This window comes from Ranitomeya variabilis, chromosome 3 (assembly GCF_051348905.1).
Source record: "Ranitomeya variabilis isolate aRanVar5 chromosome 3, aRanVar5.hap1, whole genome shotgun sequence".
Classification (NCBI taxonomy): domain Eukaryota; kingdom Metazoa; phylum Chordata; class Amphibia; order Anura; family Dendrobatidae; genus Ranitomeya; species Ranitomeya variabilis.
In genome coordinates, this window is record NC_135234.1 from 545,973,293 (window position 1) to 545,985,218 (window position 11,926).

The following is an 11,926-nucleotide window of genomic DNA, read 5'->3' on the forward strand; positions in this document are numbered from 1 at the left end:
GCCAGTGACCGAGGGCAGATATTAATAGCCAGGAGAGGGTCCATGGTTATTGGCCCCCCCGTGGCTAAAAACATCTGCCCCCAGCCACCCCAGAAAAGGCACATCTGGAAGATGCGCCTATTCTGGCACTTGGCCACTCTCTTCCCACTCCCTGTAGCGGTGGGATATGGGGTAATGAAGGGTTAAAGCCACCTTGCTATTGGAAGGTGACATTAAGCCAGATTAATAATGGAGAGGCGTCAATTATGTCACCTATCCATTATTAATCCAATAGTACGAAAGGGTTAAAAAACACACACACACATGATTTAAAAGTATTTTAATGAAATAAACACAGCGGTTGTTGTAATAATTTATTGTTCTCTCAATCCATCAGGAACACCCTCGCTTGGAAAAATAATAAACGCACAAGATACATACCTTCTGGTGAACCGTCTCGTCCCACGAAGTAATCCATCTGAAGGGGTTAACTAATATTACAGGCAGGAGCCCTGCTAAATGCAGCTGTGCTCCGTGCTTGTAATTCCCCAGCGAATGAATGAAATGTAGGTCATTGACCTACATTTCCTTCAGTCGCGGTGAGGCGCCCTCTGGTGGATGTTCTCATGAACTGCAGCCTGGGAACTTTTTCCCACGCTCCAGGTCATATGAGGACATCCACCAGGGGGCGCATCACCGCGACTGAAGGAAATGTAGGTCAATGACCTACATTTCATTCATTCGCCGGGGATTACAGGCACGGAGCACAGCTGCATTTAGCAGGGCTCCTGCCTGTAATATTAGTTAACCCCTTCAGATGGATTACTTCGTGGGACGAGACGGTTCACCAGAAGGTATGTATCTTGTGCGTTTATTATTTTTCCAAGCGAGGGTGTTCCTGATGGATTGAGAGAACAATAAATTATTACAACAACCGCTGTGTTTATTTCATTAAAATACTTTTAAATCATGTGTGTGTGTGTTTTTTAACCCTTTCGTACTATTGGATTAATAATGGATAGGTGACATAATTGACGCCTCTCCATTATTAATCTGGCTTAATGTCACCTTTCAATAGCAAGGTGGCATTAACCCTTCATTACCCCATATCCTACCGCTACAGGGAGTGGGAAGAGAGTGGCCAAGTGCCAGAATAGGCGCATCTTCCAGATGTGCCTTTTCTGGGGTGGCTGGGGGCAGATGTTTTTAGCCACGGGGGGGCCAATAACCATGGACCCTCTCCTGGCTATTAATATCTGCCCTCGGTCACTGGCTTTACCATTCTGGCGGAGAAAATTGCGCGGGAGCCCACGCCAATTTTTTCCGCCATTTAACCCTTTATTTCAGCAGCTACAGCGCTGAAGTTTTGCACATACACACTACTAACATTAGTAGTGTGGAATATGCAAAAAAAAAGGGGATATGAGATGGTTTACTGTATGTAAACCATGTCTCATATCCTGTCGGGTTTGTGCAGGAGAAATGAGAAGCCAGCAATTGAATTACCGGCTTTTAACACATATCGCGCTGAATGAAATCTAAATACAGAATATATATATATGTGTCTCAATGACATATATATATATATATACTGTATATATGTTTTCCCGAACATTTGAGCACATAAATCCATTAGATGTCGGTTTTGCAAGCCTGCGCGAAAATCTCGCAGTACGGATGCCATACGGATTACATACGGAGGATGCCATGCGCAAAATACGCTGACACACCCTGACTACGGATCAATATTTTGGGAACATTTCTCCGTATTACGGCCGTAGTACGGACGTATAATACGTGGCGTATTGTCTTACGCCCAGTGTGAGGCCGGCCTTAGTCTGTAGTATGCTCTCGAAGAATACATCAAGCATATCTATAGACTCTTACTCACCTGAAATAAAATTTCTCATTTTGCCCCATCTAGGTCAGTATACCATTTTTTTAGCTGTACGGAACAGCTCTCAATGGGTTGGGTGTTCCATACAGGGGCATCAGGTAAAAGAAGTACCGTATACTCAAACAGTGGTGTGTGTAGATTAGGTATTTGTTGGAGGTATGCACTAGGAAATCTTCCCCACTTGTATGACAGACACTGCAAACTGCAGCATGAGTTAGACAAGGTCCATGACATCTTTCTTTAAAGATCTACACTAGTCATTAGTGCTAGAGGAAAATTCACCAGAAGGGCCTGACATTCTTACACAGGAATGCAAACTGTGACCCTAGAAGCATCGGGGCAGAACATCCAAATGGCTTCAAGACAAGTTTTCCAAAACCAGGTTCCTGGCTGTCATTTTTAGCATACAGCTGCTTTCACACCAGTATTCTTAACATCAGGTTTTTTTTTTCGTCTGTAAGGCTACATTCACACGAACATGCGGAGACCGTACAGTACATGGACCAGTGTTAATCAAGGTGTTCGTTCATTTCATCTTCATACGGACAACAGACTGTGTGAATAAATAGCAGTATGGGCTAGGCTCTGATTTTCAGATAAATAAGCAATGTGTGTGCACAAAAAAACAGATGCAGTACAGACATCCATGTGACATTCATTTTAATGGATCCATTGCACTTATTACCAAACGAAATTGTATTTGACCTTGTATAATCTTTTAATTATTACTGTATAGATATATATGCCACATGGATGTCAGAAGTGGACATAAGAATGACATACGCATGACAAAATAGTTTATGGATAAAAATGGTCTTTTTTTTTGCCTTCTTTCATGCTCGTGCCTTAGGCCCCCTTCACATGTCCGTATAATACCAGTTCCGATGTCATCAGTGTTTCGAATCAGTGTGCCATCAGTGTGTCATCAGTGTGCCATCCTTTTTTTTCGGTATGGCTTAAGAAAAATCAGTTCCATAGCTTCTCCTATACTTTGCAATGTTAAGTACAAGCACACGGACGACACACAGATAACTTACGGATGCCATCCGTGTGCTCTATGCATTTTAGATGGACCCCTAGACTTGTATAGGCCCTTGTCATCTGTGTTGCTGGTAAAAAACGTACATGTCTCCGTGTGGTTTGCACAGAAACACGGTCCTTGTAAACACACGGACACGTGTGCTCCACCATAGATCGGTACGTGTATCAGTGACAAAAGTAAACGACACACGTGAAGGGGCCTAAGGCTGCCGTCACACTAGCAGTATTTGGTCAGTATTTTACATCAGTATCTGTAAGCCAAAACCAGGAGTGGAACAATTAGGGCTCATTTCCACATGCGAGAAACACGTCCGTGTCTCGCATGTGGAAACCAAGCTCTGGCGCCGGCACTTTGGAGCGGAGCGTGCAGCTCCATGTGTTCCTATGCGGCCGCACGCTCCGCTCTGGAGTGCCGGCTCCACAGCTTGGTTTCCACATGCGAGACACGGACGTGTGCCTCGCATGTGGAAATGAGCCCTTAGAGGAAAAGTATAATAGAAACATGTGCACCACTTCTGCATTTATCACCCACTCCTGGTTTTGGCTTACAAATACTGCTGTAAAATACTGACCAAATACTGCTAGTGTGACGGCAGCCTAATAGAGAGCTAACGTTAAGCTAATGTGAGGCTACTAACATGGGTGCACAAAATGCCAAATTAACTACCTGCATCCATTTTGCATAGCGAAAACACTAGTGATGAGCGAATATACTCGCGCATGCTCGGGCTTCCTCTTGAGTATTTTTTAGTGCTCGGAGATTTAGTTTTTCTTGCCGCAGCTGAATGATTTACATGTTAGCCAGCATAAGTACATGTGGGGGTTGCCTGGTTGCTAGGGAATCCCCACATGTAATCAAGCTGGCTAACATGAAAAACATTCAGCTGAGGTGAGGAAAACTAAATCTCTGAGCACAAAAAAATACTCGGAGGACCCCCGAGTGTGCTCGGGAAATCTCGAGTAAGGCTACTTTCACACTAGCGTCGTGCACTGCACGTCGCTATGCGTCGTTTTGCAGAAAAAACGCATCCTGCAAAAGTGCTTGCAGGATGCGTTTTTTCTCCATAGACTTGCATTAGCGATGCAGTGAGACGCATTGACACACGTCGCAACCGTCATGCGACGGTTGCGTCGTGTTGCGTCGGTCCGTCGCTACCAAAAAACGTTGCATGTAACGTTTTTTGGTGCGTCGTGACCGTCTTTTCCGACCCCGCCTCCCCGCACATCACAATGGGGCAGCGGATGCGTTGAAAAACTGCATCCGCTGCCCCCGTTGTGCGGCGCTTGCACAGTATGCGTCGGTACGACGCTAGTGTGAAAGTAGCCTAAGGCCCGCCTCACACTAGCGAGTTTTACGGACGTATGAGCGCATAAACTACGTCCGTAAAACTCGCAAAATAAACGGCACAATTATTCTCAATGGGGCTGCTCCTATTAGCCGTATATTACGGTTCAGTATTATACGGCTTTCTACGGCCGTACAAAATCGCAGCATGCTGCGTTTGTCAGCGTATTGCGCAAAAAAATCGCCAATGAAAGTCTATGGGGGCGAGAAAAATACGGATTCCACACTGACCAGCAGTGTGACTTGCGAGAAATACGCAGCGGTGTTAGTGAAAAGTCGGTAATTCAATTGCCGGCTTTTCATTTCTCCTGCACAAACCCGACAGGATATGAGACATGGTTTACATACAGTAAACCATCTCATATCCCCTTTTTTTTTGCATATTCCACACTACTAATGTTAGTAGTGTGTATGTGCAAAATTTCAGCGCTGTAGCTGCTGAAATAAAGGGTTAAATGGCGGAAAAAATTGGCGTGGGCTCCCGCGCAATTTTCTCCGCCAGAATGGTAAAGCCAGTGACCGAGGGCAGATATTAATAGCCAGGAGAGGGTCCATGGTTATTGACCTACATTTCATTCATTCGCTGGGGAATTACAAGCACGGAGCACCGCTGCATTTAGCAGGGCTCCTGCCTGTAATATTAGTTAACCCCTTCAGATGGATTACTTCGTGGGACGAGACGGTTCACCAGAAGGTATGTATCTTGTGCGTTTATTATTTTTCCAAGCGAGGGTGTTCCTGATGGATTGAGAGAGCAATAAATTATTACAACAACCGCTGTGTTTATTTCATTAAAATACTTTTAAATCATGTGTGTGTGTGTTTTTTAACCCTTTCGTACTATTGGATTAATAATGGATAGGTGACATAATTGACGCCTCTCCATTATTAATCTGGCTTAATGTCACCTTCCAATAGCAAGGTGGCATTAACCCTTCATTACCCCATATCCCACCGCTACAGGGAGTGGGAAGAGAGTGGCCAAGTGCCAGAATAGGCGCATCTTCCAGATGTGCCTTTTCTGGGGTGGCTGGGGGCAGATGTTTTTAGCCACGGGGGGGCCAATAACCATGAACCCTCTCCTGGCTATTAATATCTGCCCTCGGTCACTGGCTTTACCATTCTGGCGGAGAAAATTGCGCGGGAGCCCACGCCAATTTTTTCCGCCATTTAACCCTTTATTTCAGCAGCTACAGCGCTGAAATTTTGCACATACACACTACTAACATTAGTAGTGTGGAATATGCAAAAAAAAAGGGGATATGAGATGGTTTACTGTATGTAAACCATGTCTCATATCCTGTCGGGTTTGTGCAGGAGAAATGAGAAGCCGGCAATTGAATTACCGGCTTTTAACACATATCGCGCTGAATGAAATCTAAATACAGAATATACACTCACCGGCCACTTTATTAGGTACACCATGCTAGTAACGGGTTGGACCCCTTTTTGCCTTCAGAACTGCTTCAATTCTTCGTGGCATAGATTCAACAAGGTGCTGGAAGCATTCCTCAGAGATTTTGGTCCATATTGACATGATGGCATCACACAGTTGCCGCAGATTTGTCGGCTGCACATCCCAAAGATGCTCCATGCAAGGCAGGATGGATCCATGCTTTCATGTTGTTTACGCCAAATTCTGACCCTACCATCCGAATGTCGCAGCAGAAATCGAGACTCATCAGACCAAGCAACGTTTTTCCAATCTTCTACTGTCCAATTTCGATGAGCTTGTACAAATTGTAGCCTCAGTTTCCTGTTCTTAGCTGAAAGGAGTGGTACCCGGTGTGGTCTTCTGCTGCTGTAGCCCATCTGCCTCAAAGTTCGACGCACTGTGCGTTCAGAGATGCTCTTAGGCCTACCTTGGTTGTAACGGGTGGCGATTTGAGTCACTGTTGCCTTTCTATCAGCTCGAACCAGTCTGCCCATTCTCCTCTGACCTCTGGCATCAACAAGGCATTTCCGCCCACAGAACTGCCGCTCACTGGATTTTTTTTCTTTTTCGGACCATTCTCTGTAAACCCTAGAGATGGTTGTGCGTGAAAATCCCAGTAGATCAGCAGTTTCTGAAATACTCAGACCAGCCCTTCTGGCACCAACAACCATGCCACGTTCAAAGGCACTCAAATCACCTTTCTTCCCCATACTGATGCTCGGTTTGAACTGCAGGAGATTGTCTTGACCATGTCTACATGCCTAAATGCACTGAGTTGCCGCCATGTGATTGGCTGATTAGAAATTAAGTGTTAACAAGAAGTTGGACAGGTGTACCTAATAAAGTGGCCAGTGAGTGTATATATATGTGTCTCAATGACATATATATATATATATATACTGTATATATGTTTTCCCGAACATTTGAGCACATAAATCCATTAGATGTCGGTTTTGCAAGCCTGCGCGAAAATCTCGCAGTACGGATGCCATACGGATTACATACGGAGGATGCCATGCGCAAAATACGCTGACACACCCTGACTACGGATCAATATTTTGGGAACATTTCTCCGTATTACGGCCGTAGTACGGACGTATAATACGTGGCGTATTGTCTTACGCCCAGTGTGAGGCCGGCCTAAGGAGTATATTAGCTCATCACTAGAAAACACCCATTGTGACCGAAAAAAGGGTGATGAAAGTGAAGGAGGCCATAATTAGGAAAGGGAGCAGGAACTTTGGGCTCACCCAAACAAGCGTATATATATGGTGTATCGGACGGACGCTATTGGATGTTTTATTGGATAGCAGTCAAACCAATGTTAGTCTATGGAGAAGAGCTGATCAGTGTTTTGTGTCCATTTTCATCTTGTGTGCCCACAATTAAATTTTGACACTGCATTGCAAACACTCAGTAAGGAGCTGAGATCTCAATCTGCACATGCGCCAACAACCAGCACCTTCTACTGAAGTGAAGCACCAGGTCAGTGTGCACAGCAGGGACTCCGCTCCTGCCTCGATCCGCCGGGACACCCCCTACTCCTAACTCGGGGCAGCAACATCTGTCCACTCCTGCTGTCTTATGACGTAATTGTGACCCTGCTCCTGTCGCCCCTCACCATCGTCGCCAACCACCCTGTAAACTGCATTTGGACTGAAAGACACACTGGCTGTAACCCCCGACATGCCTGATACTTGTTAAAAATTATTTTTCCCTATTTTTCCTCCTCTAAACCTGGGGATAGCTGTCAGCCAAACGATCGGCTGAACAATGGTATTAGTCGACAGCTACCTATTGGTGTTAGACATGAGTGGGCAGGCCATTGCTGGCGGGATGGATTTACTACTATTACAATTGGGGTTACGTTTATGGTACAAATCTTGCCATTGATCTCAATGCTTTTCTACATGGACTGTCACTGATGTAACAAATTTACTAAAAGGCATATATTCCTAAATCAATTCAGAGCACTTTTCTACAACATATGCTGGTATACACACCACTATGACCGTGCAAATGTCACTTCTTACCTGACCACATCAGTCTGCGCCACAAAAGCATCACCATTCCATTTTGTCAGTATGTCCTACTTTTTCCCTTATATATAACTGTCTTTCCAATTGATTAACATAACGTTAATATAAAAAAATGGAAAATAATCTAATAAACCAGGAAACACTAATACTCCTCTGTAACCACAACATGGAACATGTCTCAGCCCCTGAGTTGATGGCCATAGCTACGTATCATGTCTAGACCAAAGGGTTAAAAATACATTGCTGGAATATTCATGTTTTCAGACACGTAGTGACAAGCACAACTATCATTTTATGGAGGAAGATCAAATATGGAAGAGAATGAGTCTTTGATGTCACAGCAACGCAGACTGTGGAGCTGTAACAGTATGGCCACTTTACCGCCATGTGTCATTAAAGCAATGGACGATTACAATGTTTACTTGTGTGACATTACTGCTGCCCTGAACATCTGCCTGACAGCGGGAGAAGGGATCACACAAGCAAAGACACATCTACTACTGTGTATACTCGACAGTCTGTATATATACATATATATGATTATATACTGGGCGATCATTGCATTATGGCCCCATGGAACATCTATGGAAAAAAAATTGCATGCAACTTCACAACAATTATAGAAACTCCAACATGGTGGGAACTTTTACAATAGTATTTTTTCTTCATAAAGAATAACAGAAAGTCAAAATCAACAATGTCTTTTGGCTGAAAGCGGTCCAAAGTTGGCGATTCCTCCTAGACTTGTACCCTACATTGTCCGTGGGTCTCCTGATCCGAACTCAACAACCTCATCTATGCCCTTGACCCCCTCAGCATTGGACGTGTGGTTGTCTACTACTCCGACTACCTCTTCTCAGTCACCATAGTTCTCCTATGTAATATAATAGCTGCAAATCAGCAAAGATTCCGCATCCCTTATATGTAAATGGCGCAAAAATAATATATTTACTCCCAATGGAAAATTCCATGTAGATTTTGTCACCAGGAAAAAAAAATCAGTAAGAATAAAAAATGGCACATTAACCAAACACATATTATCGCAACCATAAAACTGCGCTCCTGCTGCAAAAGTCCGATCATCAGGCTCAGGTTTCTGATGTGGACCCTGTAGTAATTACAATATGGAATCCGACAGCCTGACATAACCTGACTTACATGGTGGGCACCTACAATATTCCTGTAGACCCATGTACATTACTCCGCCGTCCCGGGAGGGTCCATAGAAGTGACGGGAACGTCCCGCAGCACACAGCGTCTCCTGTGCGACATCTTATACATAGGTTACAGCCTTCCCAGGAAACCAATGGCCCGGGGTACACACCCTGACATCTGCCCTGCCCGCATGTCACCCATGTACAGTACATGACCAGCACACAATATGGCATCCTCTGACAGTATGAGAGATAAGCAGTCTGCACAGGGCTGCTCAGTGACACCACCATATACCGGAGCCTATACTAAGGAGCACGAGCTCCTGTCCTGTCCTCTGCATACAAGCCCCCATTATTGTACACCCTGTGACAGGATGGCCCCCTCCCCCAGCACCCTGCCTGAGGAAGCAATGACAGCCAGCAAGTCAGCAGCCGGCAGAGTACTGGGACAGGGAGAGGCTGACACATGGAAATCCCTGCTCCACACACAAGTCCAGGCCTGGCACAGCACTGCCCCACTCCTGAGCGCCACATCGCCTCAGAACCAGGGGCCCCCGAGGCCTGGGCCCCAACTTATCCTGGCGCTTACCTTCTGGTAGAAGTCTGCAGGGTGACAGCTATGAGGGGACAGGGAGAAGCCGAGGAGCGCAGCCTATGGATGATGTGCTGAGAGTGAGGAAGAAGGCGGATCTGGCTGTGGTGCTGGGTGTCACTGAGCCAGCACTGGGGGAGGAGAGCGGGAGGGACAGGGAAACTTGTCAACTTTCCTCCTCACTGCTGCCTGCTGGGCACAACTGCCCACTGTGACAACTCCACACCGACAACTGCCCACTGTGACCACACCGACAACTGCACACTGTGACAACTCCACACCGACAACTGCCCACTGTGACCACTCCACACCGACAACTGCACACTGTGACAACTCCACACTGACAACTGCCCACTGTGACAACTCGACACTGACAACTGCCCACTGCAACAACTCCACACCGTCAACTGCCCACTGTGACAACTCCACACTGACAACTTCCCACTGTGACAACTCCACACCGACAACTGCACACTGTGACAACTCCACACCGACAACTGCCCACTGTGACCACTCCACACCGACAACTGCACACTGTGACCACTCCACACCGACAACTGCACACTGTGACAACTCCACACTGACAACTGCCCACTGTGACAACTCGACACTGACAACTGCCCACTGCGACAACTCCACACCGTCAACTGCCCACTGTGACAACTCCACACTGACAACTTCCCACTGTGACAACTCCACACCGACAACTGCCCACTGTGACAACTCCACACCGACAACTGCCCACTGTGACCACTCCACACCGACAACTGCACACTGTGACAACTCCACACCGACAACTGCCCACTGTGACCACTCCACACCGACAACTGCACACTGTGACAACTCCACACTGACAACTGCCCAGTGACCACTCGACACTGACAACTGCCCACTGCAACAACTCCACACCGTCAACTGCCCACTGTGACAACTCCACACTGACAACTTCCCACTGTGACAACTCCACACCGACAACTGCACACTGTGACAACTCCACACTGACAAATTCCCACTGTGACAACTCCACACCGACAACTGCACACTGTGACAACTCCACACTGAGAATTGCCCACAGTGACAACTCCACAGTGACAACTGCCCACTGTGACAACTCCACACCGACAACTGCACACTGTGACAACTCCACATTGACAATTGACCACTGTGACAACTCCACACTGAACACTGCACACTATCACAACTTCACACCGAGAACTGCACACTGTTACAACTCCACACTGAACACTGCACACCGAGATAATTCCACACTGAGAATTGCACACTGTGACAACTCCACACTGAAAACTGCACACTGTGACAACTCCACACTGAAAACTGCACACTGTGACAAGGTCAACTGCTCACTGACATCTCCACACGGACAGCCTCACACTATGGCCGGGGTCAGATTTGCGTGTGCAATGTGAGAAACTCGCCTCAATACCCTGCACTTAGGACCGGAGTGTGCGGCTGCATGTATTTCTCTGCAGCTGAACGCTCCGGTCCCCAGTGCCGGCGGCAGTGCCAGGTATTGAGGCGAGAGATTTGCCTGAGTTTCACGCATTGCACATGCAACTCTGACCCCGGCCTACAACTCCAAACAACTCCACACTGGCAATTGCTCAGAGACATCTCCATAATGACTGATATCTCAACAAGGTGACAACTCCACATTGACAATTCTACACTGACAAGTCAATACTGACATCTCCACACTATTAGCTACACATGGTGACAACTCCACACAATGACATCTCCACATTCACTGCTTCACATCATGAAAATTCCACTTACATTTCCACACTGACTTCTCCGCATAGTGATAACTCCACATGACAATTCCACACAGTAAGGCCGGGTGCCCATGATCAGGAACTGCTGAGGGTTTGACGCTGCGTATTTATGCAACATCAAACCCACAGTAGCCAGCTGTGACAGCGTAGTGGATGCGATTTCAAAAAATCCAGACACCTGTGGATCACTTGCGAAGATGGACATGCAGCACGTCTTTCAAGGTTGCAACATGACAATAGTTGTCTAGTTTCCGCAAGAAAAATGACATCAAGAGAAATGTATTGGACGCGGTAAATTCAGTGAACACATGCGGATTTACCTGCGTTCAATAGACAGCAGCGCTTTGGACGCAGCAAACATGTGCTGTGTCCAAAGCACTGCTAGTTCCGGATCGTGTTCCCCGGCCTAACACCAGACTGTGAAACTTCTAGACCAATACATTCACAACGTGACAACTCCACAGGACAACTTCTCACAATGACAACTCCACACTGACAACTCCACACCAACATGTCTACAATGGCAGCTTAACACTGACATTACACCAACAGCTCCACACTAAAGGTACCGTCACACTCAGCGACGCTGCAGCGATATAGACAACGAGCCGATCACTGCAGCGTCGCTGTTTAGGTCGCTGTAGAGACGTC

At 46.4% G+C, this 11,926-nt stretch overlaps 1 protein-coding gene across 17 annotated transcripts in view; it reads right to left on the minus strand.

Annotated features, from left to right (window-relative positions):
* MBNL2 (muscleblind like splicing regulator 2) overlaps positions 1–9,615 on the minus strand; it is a 257,792-nt gene extending 248,177 nt beyond the window's left edge. For 14 of the 17 annotated variants that reach the window (XM_077297132.1, XM_077297136.1, XM_077297148.1 and 11 more), the window contains exon 1: positions 9,480–9,615. The gene's annotated coding sequence lies outside the window, so the exon portion shown is untranslated. The remainder of the gene's footprint in view (positions 1–9,479) is intronic. The other 3 variants (XM_077297135.1, XM_077297130.1, XM_077297129.1) reach the window with 3 other exon arrangements.
* Between the last annotated feature and the right edge of the window lie 2,311 nt (positions 9,616–11,926).